Source organism: Pongo abelii, chromosome 16, assembly GCF_028885655.2.
Source record: "Pongo abelii isolate AG06213 chromosome 16, NHGRI_mPonAbe1-v2.0_pri, whole genome shotgun sequence".
Taxonomy (NCBI): Eukaryota; Metazoa; Chordata; class Mammalia; order Primates; family Hominidae; genus Pongo; species Pongo abelii.
The window spans coordinates 24074618-24095093 of NC_072001.2; the positions used below are offsets into that span (position 1 = coordinate 24074618).

The 20476-nt window shown below is 40.4% G+C and overlaps 1 pseudogene; it reads right to left on the reverse strand.

The window, feature by feature from the left end:
- Positions 1-20476, reverse strand: part of LOC129050025 (putative HERC2-like protein 3) — a 138216-nt pseudogene that overhangs the window by 42444 nt on the left and 75296 nt on the right.

Consider the following 20476-nt stretch of genomic DNA (forward strand, 5'->3'; position numbering starts at 1 on the left):
AGGGCAGTACCTCCCAAACATTTTACCTAAATATGAATCATCTAGAAAACTTGTTAAAACACAGACACCTGCTCCATCCATAGAAATTCAGATCCAGCAGTTTAGGGTGGAGCCCAAGAATGTGCCCGACCAGCAGCCTCCCAGGTGATGCTGATACCACTGGACTGTGAGCCACATTTTGAGCAGCACGGGTGCAGGATATAGAGAGGGAGAACTCAAGTCATAAAGGGCAGAAAGGGAGGACTGGTCCATAGTCACAAACTTTTCAGCATTTCTTCACTGTTCTGCAAGAGATGGCCCAGTTCTTGGTATGACCAGAAATGAAGTGAGAATCCTGTGAGGCAGAGGATTTTAAGGAGGCAGGAGCCAGGAGTACCAAGTGCTCTGCAGATGAGGGCTTAAAAGTGCCTTTTGGATGAGCAGTAAAGAGACTGTTAATGTGCTTTGCCAAAGCGGTTTCAATCAAGTAGCTGGCACAGGAAGCTGTGATCTGAGGAATACATGATGATGAAAAATTAGAGACAGCAAGTGTAAACAGTTTTTTCAAGATGTGGCAGTAAAGAGTAGGTGAAAGATTAGAGTGGTAGCTGGAGATGTGATTATGTTTAAAAGAGTGTTCTATATACATATAATTTAAAAATATCTTTATATATAAATATTATACACCCATATACATACACATATATAAATACACATGTATATACACACATATGTATATACACGTATATACATAGACATTTTTTAAAATTATACTTTCATTTAAGATGGGAAGAGACCCGCTGGTCATATTAACCCTGATAGGAAAGAGAGAGTGAAAGAAGATAAAGGAAAGAGAGGGGATGATGGGTGGAGTGAGTTCTCTGAGGACACAGAGGAGCTGGAATGCAGAACACAGATGGAGGGATTAATTAGTCTTGGAAAAGAAGACAGACATTTGTGCCTCTGTAGCGGGAGGAAGCAGGGAATGGATGGGTGCAGCTGTAGGGCAAGGTCTCTTTTGATTGTTTCTGTTTGACTCGGATTTTTTTTTTCCAGTCTTCCTTGGAGCCTTGCATAGAATCAGTTTTTGTATTACGGTGCATAAATGTTTGAAAAGAAGGTATATTTCCTCACCATGCAATGCTCTGTTACCTATTAATGTAACATTAGTAATTATACTGCACAGATTCTTTGTGTAATTTTCACTCACTTCAATGTATTAAAGTCTCTCGGAAGTTTTACTGATGTCAATTTCATCTTATGTAACTACAGGAGATTTTTCTTTACATATTTTGATGTAATGGCATTTGGTTCACAAATTCTTTAAACGATTTGTTTTTGATTACCAACAAAGTACTCATTTTGTATTTTTGCTTGAAATTCTACTTGTACTGATACAAAGACTATTACCCACGCTTGCTTTATCTTGCCCTTCAGAATGGGCCATTCATAAATCGCAGACAAATGGCCTCCTGTAAAGACCTTCCTTGGTCTGGAGGTAGACCTGGGGCTGGAGGCGATGATAAAGAGAGGAAGCAATTGTAAGTATAGTAAGAAAGAGCAGACTGCTGCTTGTGGTTCAGCACAAGCTCAGTATAGACTGCCTGAAACCTCCTGTCAGAAGAAGGCAGATGGTATTGCCAAGCAGGTCTGATTCTAAGCCTGCTTTGAAATCCTATACTTTCTAATGATCTATAAGCCAATTATTGAAAACATATCGGATGGTGGCTGGGCATGGTGGCTCATGCCTGTAATCCCAGGACTTTGGGAGGTTAAGGTAGATCACTTGAGGTTAGCAGTTTGAGATCAGCCTGGGCAACATAGTGAGACCTTGTCTCAACAAAAAATTTAAAAATTAGCCAGGTGTGGTGGTACATGCCTGTAGTGCCAGCTAGTTAAGAGGCTGAGGCAGGAGGATCCCTTGAACCCAGGAGGTCGAGGCTGCAGTGAGCCATGATTATGCTATTGCATTCAGCCTAGGCGACTATGTCTAATTTAAAAAAGAAAACATATAAGATGGAGAGAAAAGGCTTCCTCTCCATCCCATCCTATGGTGTCGCTAACAGTAGGTTCATGTCTGGGACACCTAGATTTGTTGTTGATGGTGGTAACTGGTTCCTGCCGATCACGTTCATTGTTTGGAATTATTCCAAAACTGTCTCATTGAAATTTGGTGATAAGAGATTCTCAATACTGCTACTCACTGTGCCATCCACCAGAGCTCCTTCCTGTCCCTCTTTAAATGCCATTTGCATTATTTTTACTCTATAAACTACTGAGAGAGGCAATATGGTATAGTGGTTATGATCACAGATTCTGGAGCCAGACAACCTGGGTTGGAATACCAGCACCACCACTTGCTGTGTGACCTTGGGCAAGTTACTTACCCTCTCTGTGCCTCAGTTACATCTGTGAAATGAGGATAATAGAATACCTGTTCCAAGGGGTTGTTATGAGTGTTCAATGAGGTAATATATGCAAAGGGCTTAGAAAAGAACCTGGTGCCAATTAGGGGTTGGGTAAGTATAAATTATTATTAAAACCATGTTGAGCACTTACTCTGCCACCAGGCAACATGCTAAGGAACTTGAGATAAATTACCTCATTCATTCTAATGAAAACTCATTTCTACAATTAAGACAATTAAAATTTTACAAGGTTAAAGTGACTTGCCCAAGATCACAGTGTTCCTAAGCATTAGAACCAGGGTAAGGACCCAAAACTATGCTTTTAAATCCTTCTACTATGAGACCAAGTGATGCTGTATAAACTCAAATTCACTCATCACACAGAGTTTCATTTTATGAGTTTCACTTGTTTGATTTTGCAATCACTGGACTGACCTAAGATTCACTGACTTTCCCTCCCACACGTAAATGCTGAAGTCCAGGTGTTCCATCGTATTTTTTCTATGTCTCATTTCCTGCTGGATATCACAGCTTTGCTAAGTAGCAAGATGTACAGGAAATAAATTGTCCAAACAATATTAACTAATCAATAAACATCAGTTTCAGCCCAAAAGCACTGTAATTTATATCAGATCATTTATTTTCACTATAAAGTTCAACCAGAACTACATCAACCTAAATATATACATCCCAAGGTAAAACAAGGAAAAGGATGTGTTAGTGACTTTCACTTTGACAACCTCACCCCCACTTTTCTATTTTTGTTTTGTTTTTTATTTTTTTATTTTTTTGGTGTGTGTTTTTTTAGTTGGTTGGGTTTTTTTTTCTGAACAAAATTTTCTGTCGAGTATTTTTCATGTTACATTTCTAGAACCTGCATTTATTTCTCCTTCTGCTATTTAGATTCAAACACACACACACACACACACACACACACACACCCATTCCCAAGGCATAAAGTAGTTTTTTAAAAAAAATAAGAAAAGTTTTTAAATACATGCTAATACTAATAATTTGAACACTATAGAAAATTGCAAAAAAATAGGTTTTATTTTTAAGGAATTCATTTTTTAAAATGAGATAATGTTGTGAAAACATTTTGTAAACTGAAAAAAAAAAAGTGTTTGTTAATGCCCTCACACACCCATAACTATCTGTCATCACTTAGACTAAAAAGAGTCACCGAGGCAGGGCACGGTGGCTCACGCCCATAATCCCAGCACTTTGGGAGGCTGATGCAAGTGGATCACCTGAGGTCAGGAGTTCAAGACCAGCCTGACCAACATGGTGAAACTCTATCTCTACTAAAAATACAAAATTAGCCAGGCATGGTGGCACGTGACTGTAATCCCAGCTATTCAGAAGGCTGAGGCAGGAGAATCACTTGAACCCGGGAGGTGGAGGCTGCACCATTGCACTGAGATTGCACCATTGCACTCCAGCCTGGGCAACAAGAGCAAAACTCCATCTCAAACAAAAAAAAAAAAAGAGTTACCTAGCGTGGCACTGTACAGAACAGGGTCTGCACAATTTTTCAAAAGTAGGATAGTAAGGTTTGCTTCAAGTTCATCTGTCATTCTGTAGGAGCAGTGAGGGATTTTGGAAGTCAAAAAAAGGAAAAGTCAATGGGTAGCAACACTGATTCTGCAGCTGGAGGACTGTCTATACACTACTTTGCAAATGGGGGTGAGAAAAACGCAGTATGCCGGTAAGCAAAAGTAGAAAAAGCAAATGTAGGAAATTAATGCAAATTTTTTACAAAGGAAGGCAGGAACACAGCAGAGCTTTGCCTTGTTGAGAACAATCGGCTGCAAACTCAAAACTGACTCGCATGCCTTGAGCTGTTAGGCCACATTACTAAAGTCTCTGATTGCTGAATCTGCAAATGAGTATCTTCAGCCCTTAGCTCCTATGCAGAAACCTCTGTTCCCAACCTGAGGTATGTTTATTTACTGGCCTAAATTGCCTTTACCTCAAAAGACCATGGTAACAGGCCGACTGACAAATAATGTGTGCTTCTGTGCTCATTGGCAGGGCTAGCTTTGGAACAGCACGCAGGAGATGGGACTATGTCACACAGCATCTAATAACAAATATCTGTCCAGATGTTCTCGAGCATCATAGTGTAACTCCCATTTTCTGCCCTTTATACTGCCTCTAAGAAATCAGGAGGCTGGTGAGGATAAAACAGTCATCTGCCTTCTGACTCTGTAGTGGGACATCGGACACTGAAAAGCAGAGGCGTTAACCACAGGCATGGGCCAGCGGCCACCTGGGGAGTTTGGTAGCCTACAATTGCCCAGATTTACCCCTCAAAATTCTAGGGTGGGGCCTGAGGATTAGAATGTGGGACAAGTTCCCCAAGTGCTCCTGATGTGCACCCTGGGTTAGGAACCATGGAGCTGGCTGGGCTCTGCCAAAGGGAAACAAGGGGTAGGTTGGCTGAGGCAGTCTTTGCTCCCCTCTGGCTCCATTTCTGTGCTACCTTTGTTCCCTGTCCCATCACTCTAAGCCTCGGTGCGCCTCTCGCCTCATGCTCATCTAGCTGTCCTTGGAAGACACTTTGGGAGAGTGGTTAAGCACATGAACTCTGAGGTCAGAACCATCTTGACCACTCGCCATTTGTGAGACCTTGACCAAGGTGCTTAATTTCACTGAGCCTATTTCTCCATTTGTTAAATGGGGGGTGGAGGGGTATAGTAGTACCTACCTTGTAGGGTTATGTTAAGAATAAATAATGTCATACATGACAAATACATAGCACAGTGTAAGCATACAAACTCTGGGGGCCACTATTATTATCATTTTCCCAATAAGTATTTTTACTAATAATCCCAGTGCTCTCAGCTGGTCAGCAGGTGTCAGGTCTCCTGGGTGACCCCGGGTGTTGCAGTGCTTGGCTACCAATAAGCTGCTTCTGATTTTAATTCACATTCCTCAAGGACTGCTGCCATAGGGATGCTGGTCTAAGTGGGCTCTTCAATTCTGTGTAGGTCAAGTCAACACACCTTTACTGGAAACATATTGGGTGCCAGGTACTGGGCCAGGTGCATGAGGTTCTTGAGGAGCTCACATACCAATGAGGGGGTCAATGCACAAACTAAACCTCCCTCTTGCAGGCTGTGACAGTAACATGTTAAAAGGCAACCAAGTAGCAGTTCATGGGAGATAAGAGGAAACTTCACACCAACTCATTCTTGTGGTATATCTAAAATTTCCTGGGTCCTTTAAGAATAAAGACAAGCCATCACTGTCAAGCCTTTCATTAAAAGTTTGGAAAATTGCTTCATATAAGTTCCTGGGACTTGTTTCTCTAAACTCCATTCAATCCTAATATCTATTTTTTTTTAAAACAACGAACAACTTACACATACACTTAATAGATTTTCAGAGCTAGAAGAGGTCATATAAATTGTCCATGCTCACTGTGCAGATGAAAAAGTTGAGGCACCAGTAAATGAAGCATCTTGCCTAAGAAGATAGATTGTTAGAGGTCAAACTGAGGTTATTTCCCCAGTCTTTGGCTTCCAGTCCAGTTCTATTGCACAATATCATTTAGTCCCACTGAAATCATAACAGGAAGCAGAATCATCTCCAGCGAAGGCCATGTATTCATTTGTTCAACATTAACTGAGCTCCTAGGATGTGTTCAGTACTGCACTAGCACTAGGAATAAAATGGTGAACACCACAGACATGGTGCCTGCTCTTGCAAAGCTTACTAGTGGGAGAGGCAAATTAAACAAATAAATGAAATAACCACTTCTTTCCCTCAAGGCTAAGCAAGAACTAAACAGAAAAGAGAAGGGCCTACTTTACGTAGAGTGGTCAAAGAAAGCCTCTCTGAGGAGGCGACACTTGTGCTCAAGGTTGAGAAAGAGGTAACTACGTTGAAGAGCAGGGAGACACATGTTCCAGGTTCGGGGATGGGTTGGTGCAAAGGCCCACGGGGAGAATGGGCACCTGACATTCTGGAATCTCCCAGAAAGCCAGTGTAACTGGAGATTAGGGAATGAGGAGCAGATGGCAGCACATGATGTAACACAGGGGCCAGATGATACAGGCTTTAAAGGCTTTGGAGAGGGATGCGGATTTTATCATAGGTGTAAGGCGATTCATGAAGAGGCCAGGGAGTTCTTCACAGTCTGTCTGCTTCTCCATGTAAAATACAATCTATGACATTCCTTCGCAACACAGTCTACATGCTATTTTTCCATTATCTCTCTTCATGCACGGGGCCAGAAGACACACAAAAACATGTAAAAGAGCTAGGCAAGGACTAGAACTCAGGAGTCTTTATTTCTAGACACAGGGTCTTCCTTCCAGGCCACACTCTCCCTTGCTGAATTAAATGGAGGAGGGGGCAACTTTTAATTCCATTAAAAGGAACAGGGTCTTTGGTTTGAATATTCCTTTCTCAGCCACAGTTCTGATAGAAGAGTATGACCAGCCAGAATCTCACCCTAGAAAGACGAATGTGGAGGTAGAAAGAGATGATGTGGGAAGACAGGAGAATGAAAACCAATCCATGTTACCATGTTAGCAGACCCTTTATATCCTATACAATCTTCCTTGTTATGGAATAAGTTAAATTTGTAAATGGTTTTTGGGAGTGACAGTCAAAGGAGACATGAACAGTGGATGAAGGGAAAAACTCTTAAGAATTACCCCGTGAGGCAGCCCTACGATCCACCTAGCCCAGGATTCTATTTGTGTCAAGGAATCCATTAGAAGAGTGTGTTTATCTTCATACTGTCAAAACTTGAGCAAAATGCTGGTGTTCCCAGTTGGCCTTAGGTATCACTGTATCAATAGGCTTGGCTGCCACCATGTAAAAATGGACAAAAAGCTTAGAATAGACAAGCAGATCTTGTTTATTTGCCTCACACATGTGTGCCCTGATGTGGACAAGACCAAAATAAGGAACAAATTTGGAAATACAACTAAGTTTCTAAATGCCAAGTCAAGACTCTCTAAACAGATATGTTTGTTGTTGTTTTTAGAGCTTTCTCTCTTTAATACCTGAGTGGCCTCTAGTTTTCTTTTCCAACATCCAAAGCTGTTTATGTTGGTTGTCAGTTCCGTCTCTCTCCTTCTCCCTCTGAACAGGAAATCTGTGTGTTGTATCTGGATAAATTTCTGATTTTTTTCATAGCAAAGGTTTTGGCTCCAGGCTCTTACACCTTGTGTCTGCCTCACCGCGTGATGGAAATGATATCCTGTATGCAGCCTTGTGCACTTGCTCCAGTGCAGGGCTGTGCCAACAGCATCTCATTGCCATGTCCTGACTCAGGGTGAGTCCCAGGGAAGATTGGAATGAATTCTTGGCAAGGTGTGGATGTAGGAGCTGCGTGGATTCTGCAGGCTGCAGTGATGCACACTCAGGGGGAGACATGGCTTCATTTCCCACATTTCTTTCACACAAAGCATGATTCTAGGGAACTGCTTCCATATGGCCTAGGGAAAAATCCCAGCCAAAAACAGCTTCAGCTGGTCAGTTTCCGCGCTGTAACAGACGTGACGGGGCCATAATTAGAATCAAGATGGTGAAGGACTGTGTTTTCTCACAGGCAGGAATCTTTGCTACCTTTAGCCTTAGCTCAAGCACACGCATACGGAACCTGATAAAATGCCAGCATCCTGTGGGATCTTCCTGGCTTATACCATGTCACTCATGCCCTGCACTGAAGGATCTGTGCCCTCCAGTTCCCCTTTCTATGTAGAAATTGATTAAAAAAAAAAGGACATTTTAGGGGTTCTTAACCTGGAATGTCCTAACAGGCATCAGGGGTCTGAGAACCTCACAAAAAATCAGAATGGCAAATGTGGGGCTTATAAGTACACATATATTTTCCTGGAAAGAAAATGCATAACTTTTAATAGATTCTCAAAAGCATATGTAATCCAAAAGCTGAAAATCAAGAGAGAGAGAGAGAGAATAATGAACTACCTTGCATTTCAGTACCTCTTCTGCACACTTCTCCAAATAAGACTGCCCTTTTTGGCACAACTTCATTTGGCATTTATCCTGGTTCAATTAGAATTATCTCAAGTTCTAATCTTTCTTGGACCCTGAGAAAACGAGGTATTTTCTGATGAGATTTCCAAACTTTCTAAGAGCAATACTAACTCTACACACTTCCATTACAGCCTGATCTGGCTACTGTCTTTCTCCCTTACTCCCCTCATCCACATGCCTTCCTGAAGGAACACTTCTCAGTATAGCCTGTCTCTTCAAACTGTGTTCACTGATCTGAGTCCTAAAACTTTGGTTTGTCCTACAATTCACTCTGTTTTCACACTTTCAATGTTGTCCTCCATACCAAGCAGTAGCTCTCTTGAAATCAATCCCCAGATGGACTGATTGTTGACTTTCAAATATGTTTACGAATACCCACATTTACATTTAAAGTATATAAGAGGTATTGAAAGGGGCAAAGTTCCCTTATCCCCCTCCCAGGGCATGCAACAGGAGGAATGGCTCGCTTCTTCTGTGCCCAGCAGCTCAAGCCCCTAGGGGGAGCATGCAGACGGGCAGGTTATGGGGAGGTTGGGGCTCCAACCCCAAGGCAGCAACTAGAGTTGAGTGTTTACAGCTCCCAAAGTTCCAGCGTGTGTTACAGTGTGCTCTTTCAGCTTAGCTGTCTGCAGGTGGCTTGTGTTAATCAGCTCAGTTAGAACCTCTGCCTTATCTCAAGGACAGAGGGCTTTCTGTATCCCAGGGCTTTCTGTATCCCTTGCCACTCCATCCCCCTTCTGCCTCCCCATCCATCTGCTGAGAGCTACCTCCACCGTTCAACAAACCTTTGCACACATTCTCCAAGCCCATGTGTGATTCATTTCTTCCAGTACCATGGGCTTGGAGAATGAGTGCAAGGTTTTATTCAATGGTGGAGGTAGCTCTCAGCAGATGGATGGGGAGGGGAAGAGGGATGAAGTGGGAAGGTAGTCTTCCCCTGGTGTCCCTTAGCAGCTGGGCTCTCGTCTGTCCACCCTCAGCCAAATTTCCCTCTGCGTCTGTGTCGTTCCACTGTCAACAGCCTGTCGGTGTCTGTGTGTTTTTCTGCCAATGTGTTCCTCTCAACACCCAGTCACTCGTGTGTGTGACTGCTAGGGTCTTGGGGTTTTTATAGGCACAGAATGGGGGGCATGGCAGGCCAGAGTGGTCTTTGAAAATGCAACATTTGGGTGTGAAAACAGAGTCCCTGTCCTCACCCAGGCCCTTCAATTTCCTGCCGCCATCCCATATCAGTGTGACATCCTTTGGTATCCCAATGAGTAATAGTTTTAACAAAAACGCAGCTAGCATTTACTGAGTACTCTCTAGTTACTATGCTATTTGGAGTTCTCAACATGGGTTGATCTTTTAAATCCTGACAACAGCTCTACAAAGGCAGTACTGTTGTTATTCCCAGTTTAAAATTAGAGATCCAAGATACCCATGGAAGTGAAATAAATTAAATAACTCTGCACAGCTCATAAGCAACAGACCCAGGACTTAACCCTGGAAGGCTGGCTCCAGACCCCAATTTCTTAACTATTTCCCAATATTTCCTTCATAATTAATTATGGGAGATGTTTCTTAACATTTCTCATCCTTGGTTTCCTCATCTGTAAAACAGGCAGGACATTATCCAAATTATAATGTAAGAATGCTGGTAGAATTAAATGATAAGTCTGAAGAGAGCTTTGGGAATTACAAAGCATGTGATCAACATTAGTAATAGCAGAATGGATAGAATGCTAACTACTTGGTTTCCTGCCTCCTTGGAAGCCAGGGTGTCACACACCGTAATTCTGGTCAACGAAGCAAAATTCCCTGGGGAGAATATCCTTTCCTGGATAAAGAACACAGTATTTAAAAAAATGCTTTTCACACTATGTTCTTCCTTATTATCTGGGATGTGGATGTAACATCTCAATGTCCAATAATGACTTTGCAGCCACGGAGGCAAAAGCCACCCTCTAAGGATGTGAAGAAGAGAGAAAGGTGCCTGGTTCCTGAAGGACACGGTAAAACAGCATCCCCAGCCTTAGCTGCCTACTCCAGGCTTTTTGTTAGAAAAGATTTATAAACTCCAATGCTTCTAAGTTGAGTTTTCTGTGATTTCCAGTAGAATACATTTCTCATTGGTATACCACCATTCAAAGCCACCTCCTTCATGAAGTCCAGAAATTGGAACCTCCATGAATTCATGGTTTCCAATCTCAGCTAGGCCCTTACAGCTACTCTTCTATCTTTGTACTGTTGTTGATGGCTCCTTCTTCTTTCCTTCATGGGAACAGGCTCAAGTCTCTGAGCCCTCACTCCTAGTGGCCAACTCTATCTCCTAATGAAGAGCCAAATAAAGACAATAGGCTGGAACACCTCATGGTGTTCTCCAACCAACCCTGTAGAGCTATGTAGTTGTTGACAGGGTATTGGTCTGTTCCTCTCCTCTTGTCCTGAGCAAATCCTTCCCTCTATACATTCTCTTTACTCATCAACCCATTGCAATCAAGCTTTGATTTCAGCCTGAAGTTCATCAAAATCACTCTTGTTCACATCACAAATGACCTTCAAATTGCCAAAGACAAACTTTTGGGCCCTTATTCCAGTTGAACTCATAAGAGCATTTAACATTGCTGGCCACCCCCACCTCATTTTTGGAATTACTTATTCCTTTGGGGTCATGGTACTGCTCTTGCTAAGTTCTGCATTTACCTACTTACTCTATTCATTCCTTCTCAGTTGGATTCCCTTAAACGTCTTCCCTGGCTAAATGCTTTGACTTCAGCTTTTCCTCAGGATGCAATTATTGGCTTCCTCTTATATTCTATATACTCTCTTTGGATGAACTCACCTACATTTATAACTGAATACCACCAACAAGGGGTTTTGCTATCAGCCATGATAAACTAGCACGTTTCAGATAAACCCTCCAACCATAAACAAAATATAATCACATCTGTTTGCAGGCGTCAGAAAGATACTTGGGCATTGGATACTTACGGGGTGAAAATTCTGGAGAGAATAAAATTCAGGGAGGTAGACGCTCACCTCTGTTATGTGTCTCCTCTTCATGAATTCCTTACCCAAATGAATAGCAAACATGTCCACCCAGCTGCACAAGGTGGAAAATTTGGGCCATTCTAGCTGCTTCTTTTCTCTTATAGCTGTCATTCAAAGAATTACCAAACTCTGTTCATTCTACATGCTAAAGATCTCTCCAGCTGTTCCTTCCTCTATGTTTCCTGCCACGCTACCCTAGATCAAGGCCTCATTATTTTAAACACTCTTGAGTAGTTTGAAAGACATTTCCTATTTGGACTCCCTGCTTCCAAGCTCATCTGACAGGTAATCCAGCCTCCATACGCCACCAGAATTATTTTACTAAAACACTAACCTAACCATATCACTCCACTGCCTAAATCGCTTTGATGGCTCCACTTAATCTGAAAAATAAAACACAATAATGAAGGCTTTGACTCCGAATGCCATTCTGTCTTATCTTCTACCCTATTCAATGTACAGTCAGGCCTGAACAACATATTAGGAGTTCCTCAAAAAACCCAGGCTCTTCTCCAGTGTCACGCCATGAACTTTGTGTTTCCTCTGCCTGGAAAACCCTCCACCCTCCTGTAATGCTTTCCCCATTTGGGAAAATAAGTAAGATGCCGACTTTACAAGTTACATCAAACTAAATTCAAATGAATAAAAGATTTAAAATCAAATCTTTGGCTGAACTCACCTACATTTATAACTGAATACCACCAACAAGGGGGTATTCAGAAAGAATTATTATAAAGAAAAACAAAACCATAAAAGTACTGGCAGAAAACATACATGAATGATTTTTGTTTCCTTTAAGGGAGTGGTTAACAAACCTGAGGGCCAAATTCAGCCTTCAGGCTATTTCTGTAAATAAAGTTTCATTGGAATGTAGCCATGCTGATCTATTTACAGGTGTCTCTGTGTGCTTTTACACTGCAACAGCTGTGTTGAGTAGTTGAGACTATATGGCCAGCAAAGCCTAAAATATTTATTATCTATCCCTTTACAGAAAAAGTTTACTGATTCCCCAAACTAAAGGATGTTTTAAAAGACAGACATTATTAAAATGAAAAGATGGAAATTTCCAAATACATAATACTTAGAAACTTAGAAACTCTAATTATACAAAATTGAAAGTCAATGAAAAAACTGGAACCATATTTGAAATAGGTATGACAGAAAAAATGTTAGTATTGGTGATATATTAAAAGCTCTCAACAATGAAGAAAAGATCTACATCCAAATAGGAAAATTGATAAATGGCTTCAATAGCTAACTGAGAAATTACAAACTATAAATGGTCAATAGATACACAACAATATTTTCTAGCTTGTTAGCAGTCAAAGGAAGACAAATAAAGGAAATTATTATTTCACGATTTACCTGAAAAATTGGTAAATACATATTTTTAAAACAGTAATACCCTGCATTGGCAAAGGTTCAAAGAAACAGGTCCTCTTCGAAGATATAATGGGAACAAAAGTTTGATACACACTTTTTGGAAGAAATTTCACTTTTAGAAAGTTGGTACAAAAGCTACTTCCAACTAAAAAAGCTTAGCATTCAGAAAATGTTATTCACATAATTGACAAATGGGATCTGATTAAACTAAAGAGCTTTTGCACTGCAAAAGAAACTACCATCAGAGTGAACAGGCAACCTACACAATGGGAGAAAATTTTTGCAACCTACTCATCTGACAAAGGGCTAATATCCAGAATCTACAATGAACTCAAACAAATTTACAAGAAAAAAACAAACAACCCAATCAAAAAGTGGGCGAAGGACATGAACAGACACTTCTCAAAAGAAGACATTTATGCAACCAAAAGACACATGAAAAAATGCTCATCATCACTGGCCATCAGAGAAATGCAAATCAAAACCACAATGAGATACCATCTCACACCAGTTAGAATGGCGATCATTAAAAAGTCAGGAAACAACAGGTGCTGGAGGGGATGTGGAGAAACAGGAACACTTTTACACTGTTGGTGGGACTGTAAACTAGTTCAACCATTGTGAAAGTCAGTGTGGCGACTCCTCAGGGATCTAGAACTAGAAATACCATTTGACCCAGCCATCCCATTACTGGGTATATACCCAAAGGATTATAAATCATGCTGCTATAAAGACACATGCACACGTATGTTTATTGCAGCACTATTCACAATAGCAAAGACTTGGAACCAATCTAAATGTCCAACAACAATAGACTGGATTAAGAAAATGTGGCACAAATACACCATGGAATACTATGCAGCTGTAAAAAAGGATGAGTTCATGTCCTTTGTAGGGACATGGATGAAACTGGAAACCATTATTCTCAGCAAACTATCACAAGGACAAAAAACCAAACACCGCATGTTCTCACTCATAGGTGGGAATTGAATAATGAGAACACATGGACACAGGAAGGGGAACATCACACCCCGGGGACTGTTGTGGGGTGGGGGGAGGAGGGAGGGATGGCATTAAGAGATATACCTAATGCTAAGTGTCGAGTTAATGGGTGTAGCACACCAACATGGCACATGTATACATATGTAACAAACCTGCACGTTGTGCACATGTACCCTAAAACTTAAAGTATAATAATAATAAAATTTAAAAAAAAGAAAAAAAGAAAATGTTATTCTAGCAATAGATGGTCTAAAATACATCTTGTATGATGGTAATAACGTGTTGGGTTTAAAACCTACTTTTCTCAGGAGAAACGTGTGACTTCGATTGTCCCCGTACGAGCCTGCAGGTGAAGCCATCGCCGGCACAGACTCCACAGTTGTCCTCCTTGGCATTGCTTCCCAGTTGCCAATCGCAGCCCACTGCCTGCCAACAGAAGCATGGCGGTCAGTGGTGCCCAAAGCCAGGGGAGGGGGAGCTCCCTTCATTTCAGGAAGCTTAGTTGTGATGTAATTCTTAAATGTACAGTTTGGCTCTCTTTTATGAGAACATAGTTTTATAAATGTAAATAATATAATGTCTTACAGGATAGTATCATTTATACGATGCTAATGCAAGGCTGAAATATTAATATTAAGATTTGAAGCTGTCCCTCCATATCCCCTCTCTTTTCTATTTATATTTTTATTCAGATTTCTGTGCTTTATTTTTCAAGACAAGATCTCACTCTGTTGCCCAGCTTGGAGTGCAATAGTGGGATTGTGGCTCACTGCAGCCTCAACCTCCTGGGCTCAAGTGATCCTCCCACCTCAGCCTCCCAAGTAGCTGAGATCACTTCAGCCTGGGAGGTTGAGTCACAGGCCTGCGCCCCAACACCTAGCTTTTTAAAATTTGATGTAAAGACAGGGTCTCCCTATGTTGCCCAGGCAGGTCTTGAATTCCTGGGATCAAGTGATCCTCCTGCCTTGGCCTCCCAAAATGCAGGGATTACAGACATGTACCACACTGCCCAGCCCAGGTATTTTTATGCCTATAAAATAAACAGAACATTACAGACGTTTCCTCTCTCCCCAGCCCTACACTTGTCCTATTCTCTCATTTCCTCCCCAAAACAACCACTGTCCTAAATTTGATGTCTAACCTTCTGGTTCATAGTTTTACTTTAAATATCTGTTTTTCTATTTTTACTTCTATCTCTAAATCCCTATATCCCTATATTAATAGCTGTCTATAGTCTTTATCTATATCTTTATATCTCCTTGTCTTTATCATTAGCTGTACCTATGCCTATGTATCTCTACCTCTGTCATTATATCTATTTATTTATAAACAATTTTTAAAATATAAAAAATAATTAAAAGGAGAGATGTCTCATATAAAATATGTGTTTATACTGCTATCTTTCCTTCTGTCATTTTTCATGTGTACATATGTGTATTTGCTAGATTGTAAGATTCCTTATATGAGAAAAAAGATCATGTCTTATGTTTTTTTTTTCTTAAGCGTATATTTTACATAATGTGTAAACGACAATAATATCAACTGATTTGGTGGTTTATCTCTTTCTTCCTTCCCATATTCATCTAACTTTATTTATAAACCTGGTGTTTAAGTGCAGGGACTTTGGAGGAAGAAAACACCCACGTACAAACCTGGATCCACCCACCAACCTTTTAAGGGGCAGGATGTTGAAAAATTCAAACTCTCAGAGACTGATTTTCCTCAACAGTAAAATAGAGATAATAATACCAACATATACTTCACATAGGGCCTAGTGAGGATTCAATGAGAAAATATATGCAAAATTCTTAGTATAATGATCCAAACACTATAAAGGATTCAATAAAAGAGGGCCAATGTTATTATTTCTCTCTGTTTTTCATCTGATTTTGACTCCCGGGTAGCCCTCATGCTTCAGCTTGGAGGTGTTGAATCAGGCTCTACATCCAAGCTGTTGAAGAAGAAAGGAAACTAGAGGAAGCTGAGACAATGATTTACACACTATTCTTTCCAACATTTTGGTGTTGAATCAGACTCTACATCCAAGCTGTTGAAGAAGAAAGGAAACTAGAGGAAGCTGAGACAATGATTTACACACTATTCTTTCCAACATTTTGGTGTTGAATCAGACTCTACATCCAAGCTGTTGAAGAAGAAAGGAAACTAGAGGAAGCTGAGACAATGATTTACACACTATTCTTTCCAACGTTTTGGTGTTGCAGGGAAAGAGAAAGATCAAGTGAAAATTTCAGGGAGAGGTAGTAAGTTTCAAGGAAGTTTAGAGAATAGCTTATGATTAGAGATATTTCCAAATTCACAAAGAGCTATCATGAGGAAAGGGTCTACTTTTGTTCTGTGTATTTCCAAATGGTGAAAGCTACAGGTTTAAGCATAATTTGGTTCAATATGAGAAAGTTTGAAAAGTCAGAGATATCTAATAATAAGTATTCAATCATAGTCTAGGAGATGTCTTGGTGGAAAAATTGTAGGGGGGATTAAATTATTGGATGAGTTGCTTAATCCAATGACTTTTGAGATCCTTTAATCCTGATTATATGATTTTATAAAGATAGTAATACAATATTAATAATTGCTGATTTGTATTGAATGCTTAGCATGTACCTGGCATTATGCCACGAATATTGTACACATTATTTAATCTTCAGAGCAATTTTATGATGCAGGTGATACCTTTAACTCTATTTTATAAATAAGAAATCTAAACATTACTGAGTAAATGATTTGCCAATATTACACAGCTAGTATATAGTGTTGGTAATGGTTTTAAAACCCAAGTTATCTGACTCAGAATCTTAACACTACATTACAACTTCCTCTACCTTAAGTATCAGCAGATAGACAACAACAACAAAAGCCCAGTTACACAGGCCATTAAATTAATATTTACCAGTACATGTGGAACAACTTAAGAGTGAATGATTTTGGAAACACACTTGCATGGTCAAGATTCAATCAATGAGTAATTTGTGTTCATGTAACTTTCTCCAAGGGGAGTAATACCACTATTAAATTATAGAAACACTGCCCCTGGGCCAGACTCTGTCCTCACACATTCATGTCCCTGAGCACTCTGCATTTCATGAGACTGAGAATCACTCTCTATCTGGTCATCGAGGAAGGATGTGGGCTTAGGAGCTAGGAGGGGCTTGTTTTGAAGAGTGTTTAAGGCCTTGCAAGATCTCGGGCAATTGAATACCTCCCTGAGCACTTATAATTTTTTTTAAGTTACAATTCATCCAAATGTTATAGCAAGATAAAGCATGTGAAAACATCACAGAAAAATGATATTTGAAAAGAAAGTCTTGCCTTGTGATTCATAAGGAATAAGCCAGAAATGCCTTTGAAATTGAGGGGCTACTGAATTTTGGCTTTCATATCCCATCATAATCAACAATAAGCAACTTTTTTTTTTTTTTTCTTTTTTTTTGAGACAGAGTCTCGCTGTGTCGCCCAGGCTGGAGTGCAGTGGCACGATCTCAGCTCATTGCAAGCTCCGCCTCCCGGGTTCACGCCATTCTCCTGCCTCAGCCTCCCGAGTAGCTGGGACTACAGGCGCCCGCCACCACGCCCAGCTAAGTTTTTGTATTTTTAGTAGAGACAGGGTTTCACCGTGTTAGCCAGGGTGGTCTCAATCTCCTGACCTTGCGATCTGCCCGCCCCAGCCTCCCAAGGTGCTAGGATTACAGGTGTGAGCCACCGCGCCCAGCCCAACAATAAGCCACTTCTTAAAAATTGCCTGAAGTGTTTCCAACTTCTATGACATCATCTGAAGTCATGATCTCTAATTATAGTGATTTATTAACTACTAATTGATGGATATATCAGTAAAATTTATTAACATCTATTAAATAACCATTTTCTATACTGCCAGAAACTACAGAGTATAAATTAATAACATAAGATTCTTACCTTACAGTGTAGTTAATGAGACAAGTTACACAAGATAGTGGATGACATAAACAAATATTTAAAATATATGAGTAGTGCTTTTTGGAATAAATATTCATCTATAAATCATCACTTCAGCTAAAAATTTTTTCACAGTTCCTGCATATGATTTCCTGATCAGCTAAAAGATAATACTTAAATAAGTGTCACTAGTCCAAATGAAGCAAAATATGAATTTTTCAGAGCAGTCAAATTTAATCATTCAAGAACAAAACATTTTTTTTTTAAATCAACTGTTTGAAATCTCTGCAAATTGGAATCTAACTTGGGGGAAAAAAATCTGACATTTCTGCCTTAAAAATCAGAGTATATGGAGCTGTGCTAGTCAGTGGGAATACTCAAAAACATTTTGTTTCTTTCAGCCCACAGAAGGTCTGCACTTCTCCATCCCCTTTGAAGTTAGGTATGGTCATTAACTAACTTTGGCCAATGAAATATGAGTCTAAGTGATCTGTGTCACTTCTATAAGAAGATTTAAGGGTCTGTGTCTGAGTCTCATGTTCCCCTTGCACTATTGCAGTTATTATGTAAAAAATATGTCCAAATAAAGCCTACCTCAGCCTGAGTATCCAAGACGTTCTAAGAGCTGAGGCTCCTGTTGACCACTGTTGGACAAGTGGCATCAGCAAGAAGTAACCTTTAATTGTTTTAAGCTACTGAGCTTTGGGGGTTGTTGGTTACTGCAGGAAAACCTAGCCTACACTATACAGGACTATAATACAACCATTAATTGATAAAGCACGGTTATTAACAGGAAGACGATTTTTAAAATTGGAAGTTTCACATTAAAATCCAGTTTTCCCGCTTCTCTTGACAAAAACAAAAATGAAACAAAACTTCCGACATGTTTATACATAGTTGCTCCCTTCACAATGAGCATGTATCCCCCAGTTCACCACTATAGTCACCAGCCAATGTGACTACATCTGGGCAGTTTCTCTCTGGGGCAGTATGTAGACATTTGAGTTTTAATCCCTGTACTAAGCCATCTAAGCATGAATCATCTGTTGAACTGACTGTTCTTTACCGAATTATATCTCATTTTCAGTTACAAACTTCAGCTACACTTGTACCAATACAGAAAGTATCATCAATATGGCCCAATAATTAAGAAATTGGATTCTGGAATTAGGTTGTCTGGGTTCAAATTCCAGCTCTACCACTTCCTAGCTATGTGCGATAGACTGAATGTGTCTGCACCCAAAATTCATATGCAGAGACCTAACCCTCGAGTTGATGGTATTAGGAGGTGAAACATTTGGGGGGTGATTGGTCATGAGGGTGCAGCCCTCATGAATAGGATTAGTACCCTTATAAAGGATACCCTGGATACCTCCCTCATCCCTTCTGCCATGTGAGGACACAGCCTCTATGAACCAGGAGGCAGGAAGCAGACCCTCACCAGACACTGAATCTGCCAGCACTTTAATTTTGGACTTCCCAGCCTCTAGAAATGTAAAAAATAAATTTCTGTTGTTAATATGCCACCCAATCTATGGTAGCTAGTGATAGCTGCCCAAACTGACTAAGATACTATACTGTACAACTTGGGCAATTTACTTAGCCTCTTCAATTTCCAGTTTCTTTATCAACAAAGTGGGGAATAAATACTGTACCTACTTGATAGGATTATGATGAGCTAACAGTAAAGGGCTTCCACAATGCCTGATACCTGGGCTAAGCACCCAGTGTTAGTTGCTATTATTTTTATTTTTATTCTAAATTCTAAGTGGTTTCTTCATCTGCACAGCTATCAGGGAATTCAATAAACATGAATGACAAATCAAACTTGGTCTGCAGAGCTGGTACCAACCAGGTCGTGCCTCTAATAAAAATCAGACCTCCAAAGCAGAAGCAAATTTAATTCAGTGAGCACCACTGTCTCAGGCTGTCTGCTGTACTCAGGTTAATGGAAAGTTGTTCCCAAGAGCATTGTGACATGTTCATTTAAATGAGAAAACTATACAGACATTTACAAGACTTACGTGTAGTCTATGCCAAGTAGTCATTATGGCTCACATCAGTGATCCTGGGGCAAGCAGAAAGAATCACCAGGAAGCAGGAAGTAGGCCAGCACCAGACACTGAATCTGCCTAACTGATGCCCATGGCCACATGGCACAAGACAGGACATTTATGTGAACATTATCCTGTTGAAGGAAAGATACTGAATTCTACCAAGAAGTGTCTAAGTCACTTCTGAGGAAGAACATATAATTATTTGATTCAAATCACCTAGCCAAAAGAGCATCCAGCTTTCAGCAACCAGGGTATCACTCCTCATCACCCAAAGAACTGGCTTACTCATTAGAATCACAAAAACGTGATTAGAAGCACTCATTTAAAATGCACTAATTCATACTGAAACCACCTTTATCCTGCAAGCCCCTTTAAACCCTGGAAACTCCTGGAGCCAACTAAGCAACTGGACTTAGACCATTAATAAGAACAGGGGGTGGTGAGTAGTGAGCAGAAGGGTAAACGCAGGAAGGGGAGTTCATGTTGACTGCAGGCCTCTTGTGTGTCAGCTATTGTGCTGGGCACTTAGCATGTTGGTTTGTGGAAGAATGAATTGAAAACAGGACCTACAAGGAGGATAATACCTCCTTTTTACCTGATGAAAAAGCCAAGGTTCAAAGATGGTAAGGGACTTGCCAAGTGGTCTTCAGTTAATTAGTTGCAGAA